The sequence below is a fragment of the Canis lupus genome, chromosome 28 (assembly GCF_011100685.1).
Source record: "Canis lupus familiaris isolate Mischka breed German Shepherd chromosome 28, alternate assembly UU_Cfam_GSD_1.0, whole genome shotgun sequence".
Classification (NCBI taxonomy): domain Eukaryota; kingdom Metazoa; phylum Chordata; class Mammalia; order Carnivora; family Canidae; genus Canis; species Canis lupus.
Genome location: NC_049249.1, coordinates 28269668 through 28281999, shown reverse-complemented (window position 1 = coordinate 28281999; position 12332 = coordinate 28269668).

Here is a 12332-nt window from a genome sequence, read left to right as displayed (position 1 = left end):
ATTTCTTTAATTTTAGAAATCTATAGAGAACATCTTAATTACTGCAAACTCTCTGAGTATTCATGATTGTTTCTTTAGGAGAACTTTCTAGGAGTGGATTTCTGGGTCCACAGGCATGCAGAAATCTAAGGCTTTGGTGACAAGTTGACAAATTGCCCTCCAGAAAGCTTGTACCAATTTATTCTTCTACCTCCACTTTTCAATACATATTTCTTCTTCAGATCCCACTTTCTTCTGTAAACATTTGTACCGTAGGCATTTCCTAAGTCTTAAACTCCCAGGCAACGTCATTTTAATGGTAACAGAGTGTTTTGTCAGCCACCAACCCTCTGTTGGAACCCCCACAGTTCTGCTTCTGGGATAAACCCCTAGAGTTCCCAAATTCCAGACCAAGCAGCTTCTTTTGAGAATGGAGAACCACAACTTTGGGCTCCAGTTTCCAGAGGAGAAATAAAATGGTTAAATCAGCCTCAATTTCCTTTGCGCTCTGCTGCAGGAAGGTGGCCAGGAGGCTCCATGAAATGTTAATCATTCTGAGAGATCACTAGCTACAAGTAGCAGAAGACCCATTTGTGCCTGAAATAAAAATGCCCCTTCCCTGTCGTTTTTTATCAGTGAAAAAGGTGTCATATTTCTCCCCATCAGGTGTTCACTTGGCAAGAAACTCCTAATTCAGAAACCCTTCCAGCAAGGGGATAAGTTTTTCTAAGCAGCAAGTGACTACAAACACATCTGCATTGACAAGTCACAACTTATATCCTTCTATGGTGTTTCTGCTCTTTTGAAAATGTTAATAAAAACTTAATGTGGAAAAAAAACAACTTTTTCCAAATATGTGTACCAATGAGCCCGAGGCAACTCATACTTTCTTATAAAATAAAGTAGGTCACTCACATCAATCATGTTGTCTTAGCACATTTTTTCCAAATTAGGAATTCTCAATCCATCATACCACATTATGGCATCTCTTTTCCAAACATTTCCTTTTAATATGCTCTTTAACATGATAAGCAAATCTAATAGAATACATTAGTGTCACTCCTCAGTGATGGAGTGTTTCCTCCTGTTGCAATTCACGATGGGTTCAGGGGAACATTTTTACTAGCTCACCCTCTAACAGCAATCACTTGTTGAAAATAGGACGGTGTCCCCAGAGCTGCCAAGGCCACACTTGGGTGTTGGTCCACAGACTCCTACCTCACTTCTGCACATGTTATATATGTAGAAAACCCCAAAGATGTGTGTGTCCCAAAGCAAAGTAATAAACCCAGATTCTGTATGGGAAAGAAGCATTCAGTTAGCCTGTCGATTCAGGAGGGTTGCACATGCACACATACTGTCCTATATAGATCAAAAGCTTGTACTGGGCTTCGTTTTAAAACCACATTGCTCACAGCACAGTGCCAAATCTCCTGGATCACACAGAAAGGGAGGATCCTTGGCTTCATGTGTACGAGATTCTCCAAAACCAGTTACCATCTTTTTGTAAGTGAACTTGGACCTCGAGGGAGATGCATGCTTTGTTTACAACCCACTTGAGATAAATATATTTGCATGTTCCTATATTTGACAACATCTACCTGGCAAAGACAGGGTATTTATTTCCACTCGGATCTCTGGTTCTTGGACTCATGTGTTCAGTGTTAGCACTTGAGTTTCTTTAGGGATTTTTTATTTGGACAGAGTTTTGGAATAAAATATTTGGGAAAGTTGGGGATGGGAGAGGTTTGTAGAGCGCCCAGGAATTCAGCTGTTTCAGGCTTTTGGCCACCCAACAGGAAAACATCTGAGTAGAAAGGGGAAAGTTCAGTTTGTTTTCTGGACCCTTCGTCTGGACACGTAGAATCCTGTGGACACTGGTTTAGATTCCCCAAACTCTAAGCCACAGCACTCCCTCCTCATGTCTTGGGGAGGGAGAAGTTAAGTTTTGGATTCTGCTCAGCATAGCTTCCTGACCGTGCCCCATTCTTGGGCAGAGCTCATGACATGAGGCTGTGTGTGCCCAGGAAACGTCATGAACTCATTTATTGCAGAAAATGAGGCACAGCTCCTGCCCTTATGGAGCATGAAGTCAGGCTTGATATCAAGTCTAACATGATGAGGAAAAGAAAAAAAAAATGCCCAGGTTGTTTGGAGGAGGTAGAGATCACTGCCAGGTGGGGGTAGACGTAATAAAAGTCTGACAAGGAGATAATCTTTGAACCCAGCCCTGACTGGTGAGTAGGCTTTGAATCTATAAGGTGAGGGAGGGGCATTTTAGGTCAAGGGCTTCTTGAGAGTAAAGGGACAGGCATAGGGAAAGCATGCAGGGAATGGGATGCATGAGAAATAGTTTGGGACCAATGGGACGCAGGCTGCATAAAAAGAGGCAGGAGGAGAACTCGAAGGAGGAGTTTAAAGCAAGTGTGTGAGGAGTCTTGAGTGCCAAGCTAGGATGCAAAGGCTCTGGGCAATGCTCCCTCTCCCATGCCTCAAAATCATTCTCACTACATCAGCACATTTACCAGGAACAGCATGTGATTATTAGGGTGACAATATTGACATTGGCACATTGGAACCCCCTCAACCTTCCGTCTCTTTCACACGTCTCCTGCTATACGTAAGCAGTAGCTACAGCAAATTAAAGTTTCCGATTGTTGGAGACCCTGAGCAAAAGCATTGCTCACAGAGGTTTAGGATTCTCCCCAGTTTCAGTGTTTTCCATGAGTTGATTAAAATGTGTAGAAGTGGCCTGTTTCCTGCTGGCCCATGGACCCAGAGGGGACTCTGCAATGCCAGGCTTCAGTTGCCTTGGAAAATTCGTTACTTTGTTCCACAGACACCTACGGGGCAACTACCATGTGCCCTGACATTGCTCTATTAGCTGGGGACAAAGTGAGTAAATGGCACCAACGGGGTCCCTGTCTTCATGGGGCTTACTTTCTGGTGGGAAAGACAAAAAGTGAATGGTAATTTCAAAGTGAGGAGGAAAGAAAGGAAATCGGCCCCAGCCACTGGAGGGTGGAGGAGCGCACCCATGTCAGAGAAGGTGGTCAGAGCAGGCTGAGAAGGAACCAGCTAGATGGGGAGAAACAGGCAGGCAGAGGATGCAGCAAGTGCAAATGTGTGGAGCTGGAAGCAGCCAGTAGGCAGGGGAGAGGCAGCAGGTGAGGCTGGAGGGCAGCAGGAGCCGATCTGGGATTCGAGGTGCAGTGTTTTAAGCTGGAGGGTGGCCAGGCTGTGAATGTTGGGGGACCCACTGTAGAGCCCCCATCCAACCACCATCTGCTCCGGCCCCGCCGTCGCTGACTTTCCCTACAAAGTCAAAACAAGCGCTCGGAGTGCATCAGCTTTTATTTTTACAGCAATCTTTGTACCCAAACCACCGTAGCATTTTTAATAACAAACTGGCAGGGAGTCAGACATCTGTACTTGAAAAAAACAGCACAAGCCAAGTATTTCTAAATGTTTTATATTTACTTGTAACATTAGAATAACCATGAGGTTGCTTTTTGCATAATCGGAACCATTCTCATTAGGGTTCGACAGATCTCGTCCTTCATGGGCTTGGGTGGTGGTTTTCATTAGGGCACTGACATTGATCTGATGGGAGTGAATCTTTCCTTGAACGTTTATGGAAAAAGGGAAGAAGTTGAGAGAAGCCAGGACAAGCTAGGAAAATAAGAACTCCGCAAAGATAACAATTGGCTTGGAATTGGGGTGCCATGGAAAAAGGCCAGGCTGGGCAACCTTGGGCAGGTCACTTAACCTCTCTGAGCTTCCATCCATTTGTAGGCAAAATGAGAATAATAACAGAACCCATTTCATGGAGTCGTGGTAGGGTCTAGATGAAATAGCACGGGTAAAGGGGCCTGAGCAAGGCTGTGTTCTGGTTGCCTATCTTCAAAATCAGTATTTAACATGCAAGACGGAAATGCTACCCTCTACGGATTTGTGTCGTTTTTCTAATTAAGGTTGTAAGATTCATCAAATAAAAATACACCATGCCCAGTTGAATTCAAACTTCAGGTAAACAACAGTTAGGCAGTAAAAGGATGGCCCATGCAATATTTGGAACATACTTACAGTACATAAGTATTTGTTATTTATCTGAAATTAAAATGTAAGCATTCTGTATTTTATCTGGCAACCCTGTTCTAAAGATTTAATGGTCCTAAGAAGGGAATAAAGGGGAAAGGAGAAAAAATGAGTGGGAAATATCAGAAAGTGAGACAGAACATGAGAGACTCCTAACTCTGGGAAACGAACAAGGGGTGGTAGAAAGGGAGATGGGCAGGGGGGTGAGGGTGACTGGGTGATGGGCACTGAGGGGGGCACTTGATGGGATGAGCACTGGGTGTTATTCTATATGTTGGCAAATTGAACACCAATAAAAAACATAACTAACTAACTAACTAAATAAATAAATACCTTAAGAAAAAGTGTTTTTGAGACCCGGTCCAGGGTTGGTACCCTAAAGGAGCACCTGTATCGGAAGTGGTTTAATATCCTTGCCAAGACTGTGTCTTTCTTGCTCACTGAATCCCCAGCACCTACAACAGAACCTGCCACACAGTGGGTCCCCAATAAAGACATACTGAATGAGCCGCTGAAAGACTGTGAGACCTTGTTGTAAGTCAGACTGGGTAAGAAGGTATATTTTAAACATGTCTGTGGATCAAGCATGTGCTTTACCTGAAGGAGGTTAGAAGACAGACCCTGCAGCTGCTCCAGCCCTCACTCCCCACCTCCAGAGTAGACCTGGAATGGGAAAGGAGGCCAGGCTCCATGCTCTCGTCTTCCCTTTCAGCGACCTGCGACCAACATGAAGCCAGATCTGTGCAGCATACTTCTCGGCCCCTGCCCTGAACCCCCCTCCAGGGCTCCCCGCAAAACAACGTGGGCTACAAGAATATTTCACACCAAACTCACTTCATACTTCATTTATTTTATTAAAAAAAGAAGATGAAACGTTGGGTTCAGCGTCCGTTCTTTTCTCCCTCTTCCTTCTGGCGACCAAAAAACATCTGGGCTGGGAACTGGGGAATGGTGGGCTTTCAGGCTGGGAGAGGCTGCGGGGTGGTGGCGAGGGGGGCAGGTAGTCAGGTGTGGCCCCTCCTGGGCTTCCCAGGCCCGGGAATGTCTGCATTCCCTGGGAAGTCATGAGTGCAGAGGATTTCCCCAGGAATCTGGGCTGGGCTTGTAAAGATATGATCCCAACATCAAGAAAAGAAACCAGCCAGTAAATTCCTGGTTAGTTCATTTTCTAAGACTTCTGAATGTGTTTTGAATTTTCTCTAAATTAAGATAATCATAAAAGGTTAAGATATTTAAACAGAGCCCCACCTGATCCCAGGGCTTGATTTGTATGCTTAATTAGTTCCCGAACATATGGTTCAGAGCTTCTTATAAAAACAGGGTAATGACTCGAGGTATATTTGGGTATTAGATTGAACGATGTTAAAGGGACATTCAGACCCATCTCAAAGGCCTTAACCTGCCCTTGATCTGTGCTGGAAGCTTTTGTTGACATCTGTTTCAAAGAGATATCTAAAAAACTTTCCAGTGGCCTCATGATAAAACAAAAATCCATACGGAGATAGGTATCAGGCATTAAAATACTTAGGATTCAGCATGGCCTGAGGAATGTGCGGCCCCAGAATATAACAGTGGGGTGGGGGGAGCGTCGAGGAGGGGCTCATGCAAAGAGGCGACAGGGCCTCTGGGAACTATTGACAGTGCAGTGCCTGGGCTCAGTATGGAGACAGAGCAGCTGAGTCACAAATGTCCCCAGGGCCCTTTGTTCTTTCCTGGGTTTCACTCCCTGATAATAAATCAGGTGCTCCTGTGTATGGCGCATAATTCAGGTCACCCCCAGCTCCCAGGCAGTCCGGCTGTTCCCCACTCCCTCCCAGAAAGATACTTTTAGAGACACCCCATCCCTCAGGCGTAGAAGCGAGGTGTGGCACGGACTCATCCCCAGCCCCTGGTCTAGTTGTATGGCCAGGCCCGCCCTTCACCCGCATGGTCAATAAGGGGAGATCTCTCTGTATATTTGCTCTGCATGACACGGCTTCCAGACAAGTCCCAGCCCCAGCCACCACTCAGATTTCTGCCCTCAGCCCTTCCTAAATAGGCACCCTGGGTCCATTCTGTTTGTGAAAATGTGGGCCCATGGAGGAAATGGCTGTCTGGGCTGGACAGAGCCAACTGGGACCATCCCTTGGCTGCATGGATGGGGCCCATCTCCGACCTCAGGGCTCCGTGACTCTGCCCAAATGCGTGCATTCGTTCATACAATCACCTGCCCCCTCAACGAACACACATCGAGCACCCAGTGTGGGGGGCTAGGTGGAAGACCAGAGCTGATTCCAAGGTAGCCTTGGCCTCCAGGAGTCCAAGGAGACATACGGCAGATGTTGGAAGACGGGGATGATGTGAGGCTGTGCCCGGTACCCTGTTACCCTGCAGAGACGTGTAAGCAACACGACACAGAAAAGCCGAGACAAGAGATCAGCTCAGGCAGGGCGGCAAGGGCAGCTTCACAGGGGACGTGGCGTTTGCCTGGGCTCCAAACACGTACCCATTTGGACGATGCTAAGCGGGGGGTGGGGTGGGGGGGGGGTGGGGACGAGGCAGACCGGAGGGTGGAGGGAATGGTGAGAGCAAAGCCCCAGGGAAAGGAAACCATCGTGCAGCCCCCAAACAGCGAGTTGCTTTCCAGGTGGACACACGCCACGCATCTGACCCTCAGACATCCTTGTGAAGTCGAGAAGGCAGGTGCAATCATCCCTGCTTTACAGGTAAGGAAACCCAGGTGCGGAGAGGTTCTATACACGTGCCAAGGGTTCACAGCTCGGATGCAGTAGAGCCCGACCGCATTCAACCTCAGGCTGAGACTCCCCAAGTCCATCTCTGGCCGGAAGGTTCAGGAAGGGTCAGATGGCCAAGGGTCTGAAAAGCTGCAGAGAGCTGAGCAGACTGCCCTTTCCCCCTGCAGTCTCGGGGGGCCGCGGAGGACTTGCCACAGGGCTGGGACATCCTCGGGGCAGCCGGGGGCAGGAGGAGCCAGAGCAGAGACAGGCTGGGTCCGGAAGGTGAAGGAAGGGCCAGTTCCCTAGAGGCCATTCCATCCAACCCGGACCGGGAGCCAGAAGAGAGAGGACAACAAGGATTTGAGAAAGAGGAGTTACACTTTTTTCATGCAGAAGGCAGGTTAAGAGGCTCCAAGGACCAGTGCAGCTCTGTATCCAGAGGGCTGGCTCCGATTCCCCCGCAGTCGGCTGAGACGGAGACCTCAGTGACAGCTAGGGTACAGTGTCTACCATGAGCCACCTGCCGTCACATACATCCCTTCATTCCATCCCCATAACAAACCATGGGAAGTGGTTTATCCTCCCAACTCCATTTTACAGATGAGCAAACTGAGGCACACAGTGGTTAAGGAATGTGGCCACAGTTGCTCAGGGAGGAAATGGCTTAGACTGGTGTGTGAACACGTCTCCCCCTTGTTCAGGCATCTCTGAGCCTGAACCCCTGACGACTACCCCTCCACCCCTGAGCCTGAACTCTTACTACCCACGAGCTTCCCCACTGGGTCTTACATGCCACTCGGATGGTCATGAATGGGGGGGCTCTCATTGCCCATGGAAGTACGTCTGCTTAGCAATCCTCAGCCTGCAAAACCCTCTCCAGTCTGGCCCTAGGTTCCGTGTCCCCCCTGTTACCTTCCCCTGGGTCCCCAGGGATCCTGCTGCCACAGCCCAGCCGGCAGGAGGCCAGATCCAGGCTATGATATAGACAAACAGAGAGAGTCCCTGTGAGCTGGAGACCCCGCCTGGGGCGTCACAGCAGGAGACCTCAAAGCTGGTCCAAGCTCCCTGGGACCTAGATCAAAGCCAGACGGGGGGGGGGGGGGTGCCACAGCGGCGAGGAACAGAAATGAGCAGGGGTGGGACTGGTCCGATATCATTCCTGTGGCTGCATCCAGCTGGGCTGGGGCTTCTTTGAAGGCCTGGGACACCCCCGACTCAGGGTACAAGGCAAAGGCCCCCTCTCCTCCCTGGGGTCCCACGTTAGGGATGGGGGGACCCATGACCTGGGGGTTGAGAAGTTGTCTGTGAATAAGTGAGAGTACAGTCTCCCGGCCTGGCTTCGTTGACCTCTCCTCCTGGTCCCTTCAACATGCTACCTGTTGGTGGCACCTCTGGAGGCTGTGTCCCCATTCAAGCTCTTGGGTGTAGCTGCTTCCATTTTTCTGCATGGGTGTGGATCCCTCGTGGCTCAATCTGTTAGGCTTATCATGGCTGTGAGCACAGCACCGGGCACATTGTAGGCCTTCCATGAATCCCTGGGAGCTGCCTGCTGGAGAGACACAGGCTTTGTGTGGCCCTAGGTCTGTAAAAGCACTCGGAAGGGGCCTTTACTGAGAGCCAGAGTGAGACACAGCAGGGGAAGAGCACTGTCCAGGGAGTCCATACCCAAGGCTCTACCCCGGCTTTGCTACCAGCTTCCAGAACAAATCACATCAACTCAGCTTTCCTAAAGAAAGGCTAGCTGGTCCTAAAGTTTCCCCAGAGCTCTGACCTGCCAAGTTGAGGCATCTATCTATGCACCCTCATCTTTACCTTGTCCTTGAAAGATGGTCAAATGCAGCTCCTCCTCAGCTTCACCCACTGGCCACCTCTTGACCAGGTCTTAATCCTGGGTCACCTCCTCTGAGAAGCCCTCCTTGACCACTCAGCCCACAGCATCCCCCCTGCCCCAGGCAGTCTCTACTATCACCCTGTTTGTTGTCTCCATCTGATCTTTTCCTGTCTGGATGTTTTTCCACTAGTTTATTAACTGTCTCCCTGAGGAGGATATAAGTTCTAGAACATCCGGGAGCCTGTCTGAGCTTTGCCTCTGCTGCTCCCTGCCCAGGAAAGAACCTGCCAGAGTAGGTACTCAACTGATGTTTGCTGAACAAGTGAATCAACCATGAGCACTTTTCTGTGTCATTAGCTATTCTTCAAAACCATGTTTAAAATGGTTATAAAATACCTGCAAGTGTGGGCGCATTAAAATCTATTAAACCAATCCTCTATTGTGGGACATTTAAATTGTTTCTAATTAATAACTACCACTTATTAAGCACTGAGAGAGTCCCTTTCGTTTCCCTACTTACTGTCCCTCTCCTGTGGTAAGCACGTCAGCTCCGTGGGAGCAGGGACCCTCTCTTCTTGTGCGTCACTGTCCCCACCCCCAAGGACATGACCCGACATGCTGTGCCATGCAAAGATATTTTTATTAAATTAAGGGCTTTCCTCCCACCAAGAACACTTTCAATTATTTTCTTCTCCCTACAGTTCTGCACTTTGAAAACTGTTTGCCAAACTAATGTGTTTTATTAGGTACGAATCGCTTCCCTATTTTAAAAAGTCCGTTCTAGCTGCAATCCTGCCATTAGGGCAGCTTCCGATCACCACGAGAGAATCAGCGTCTCTGTGTCCAGCTGATGTCATTCCAGATCACTGCAAAGGAATGTGAAGCGTCACTCAGCCCGAGTGACTTTGTTGGGAGTCACTACACCGGTCCATGAGACTCTTAGAAATTGCAAAAATGCTCAGGAATCCACAGAACAATCTCTGCTAACCCTGGAGCCCTGGAATCACCAAATTGTCCATCCTCGGGCCCACCAGGGGTGCTGTGGTGTCCTAGGGACTGGCCAGCTTTGATCTCTGCCCCTTTACCCCACTGCGGGCCATTGAGGAGACCTACAGACCAAGTACTGAGACCAAGCAGGGAGGGAAAATAGGACAGCTTCTGGGGAGTGGTCTGGCCCCCAAAACCATGGAGGGCAGAAACCTGGCTGCACATAGAGGCCTCTCTGCAACTGTATGAAGCAAGTCCAGATGGCACAAGATACCAAGAAACCCTGGGGGTGCCCCTCTAAGGGCAGCCAGAGTGAGGAGGGCACGGTGCCCTTCTGGATGGATGGCCGGATGAGCACAGAACCACCAACCTGTAAAGAAGGTATGCTTTAAAAAGAAAAAAGAAAAAAGAAGGTATGCTTAAGACTGTTACATTATGGTAACCTGAATGTGCTTCCATAGTAGTAATAGCACGTCTTGGAGGTACCCTCTGACTTTTCAAAGGCTTCCCAGAGACAGTATCTCTTTAAGCCTTATTCAGGAGGAAGAAAGATATGGTGACAAATTTGAAGCTAACCAGCAAGGTAGGGGTGGAGAGGCCAGGATGGGAGTCTATTCACATCAGGCTTCCTCCCAAGGATGCAGATGGGGACTGTGTACCGTGAAGGGGCTGTCAGAAGTTAGGACCAGGATCACCCCATCCAGTTGGGCAGATTGTGCACTGCGTCAGGGCGGCCTCACTAAAGGAGTACCAGGCACATCTTGCAGAGCGTAGATCTGTCTATTTATTCCATTTCTCTGGATTGCAATAAAGTGTCTATTCTAAATAAAATCAGTTTATTATGACACTTTTCCAAAAGACAGAAGCAACATGTTTTGAGGAAGCGGCCCTTTTCCAAAGACGCTCAGAGGTACCGTATAATTGACAGCAATCCCGAGAGAAGCCACTTAACTTTGGGAAGCCTCTTCCTCTCCGGGCAAACAGAAAGGAAGAGTGGTGGTCTCACCACGCCCAGAAAAAAAGCTGCCCTAATGGCAGAGGGGATCTGGGAAAGGGAGTGTGCAGGTTAAAGGAATCTCCAAATAAATATGACAAAAGACAAGCTGAGAGGATAATGGATGAAGAGCATGATCCACTGATTGACAGATGCAGAAAGGGGCATTGACCGTACGAAGGTGGGTTGTGGACACTTGTCATTGTTCCCACACAGCATCCCAACCCCATTCCTCCTGACCCCCGGCTGATCTTTCAGGGCACTGTGGCCTTTCTCCACTGCAAGGTATCATGGGGAGACCCAGGCTCCCCCCCTACTATGGAAAGCTGAGGAGGCAATTCCTGCTTCTTCGCACCCCTGCGGCCACGGGGCCGGGCATAGGAATGTGCTGGGCCTTTGGAAATTGGGCTAGCTGACAGATTCCAGAGATGGCACGCAGATGCAATGCTCAACTTCATGTAATCAAGGGAACATGAATGAAATCAGCACAGATTATTTTTGAACCCACGGGAATCACAAACTGATAGTAGGCACTGCGGTGAGGTTGCAGAGAAACGCATACTGTCAGGTGCCCACCGTGACATGTCAATGGCAAAGCCTCTTTGGAGAAGAATTTGACAGCATTTCTTACTTTTTTTTTTTAAGATTTTATTTATTTATTCATTCATTCATTCATTCATTCATTCATTCATAAGAGACACAGAAAGAGAGGCAGAGACACAGGCAGAGGGAGAAGCAGGCTCCCTGCGGGGAGCCCCATGTGGGACTCGATCCTAGGACCCCGGGATCACAACCTGAGCCGAAGCCAGATGCTCAGCCACTGAGGCACCCAGGTGCCCGAGGGAGGAGAAAATAGCACAGCTTCTGGGGGGTGGTGTGGCCCCAGGTGCCCGACAGCATTTCTTAAAAAGCACCTATTCTCTCAGTACTCATTTCCAGGGATCCGCCCCAGAGAAGAGGTCACAGGTGCACAAAGACACAGATACAGAAATATTCATCATAAGAGTGAAAATTTATAAATGAACCCAAGGTTGAGAAACAGGGCCAGGAGATGTAAACAGGAGTAGCTGGCCGGCCCATGGGGTAGCCGGGCAGGGGGTAGAGACACAAGTGGTGCTGTGTGCACGGACATAAAAGTACGACAGAGACACATCTGTAAATGACACCGGAAAAGGCAGATCCCTTTTATGTTTCACCTCCGATGAGCATAAACACAAAAGAGGATCTTATTCCAACTGTATCCGTGTTCTGAATACAGGGAGAAAGGTCTGAATAGACATTTTACAAACCGTTGACAGTAGTTGAGCCAAGGAGGAAAAGTGCAATTTTGCTGGATTTTTACAAATGCTCACAAACGAGCCTCCCCTCCCTCTATCTGTAGGTTCCTGGAAAGCCAAATGGGTAAGCCCATTGACTCTGCGGTTGAGCTGTCTTGAGTTCAAATCCTTCTCTGCTTTCTCTTAGCCCCCCATCTCTCAAAGCCATAGGAGATGTTAATAAATGTTTGCTGGGTGAATACTTTTGCTGATGACTGTCTTTCTGAGGTCTGCAAATATGAAAGAGTGTAGGCTAGGGACCAGACCTTACTATTTTCACATTTCCTCCAAGTCAGTGTTTTTCAAACTCTAGGTCATAATCAACTAGTGGATCATAAGTCAATTTAGGGGGTAGCAACCATCATTTTAAAAATATAGAACAGAAAATATCCAAGTATAGGTAAGAACAA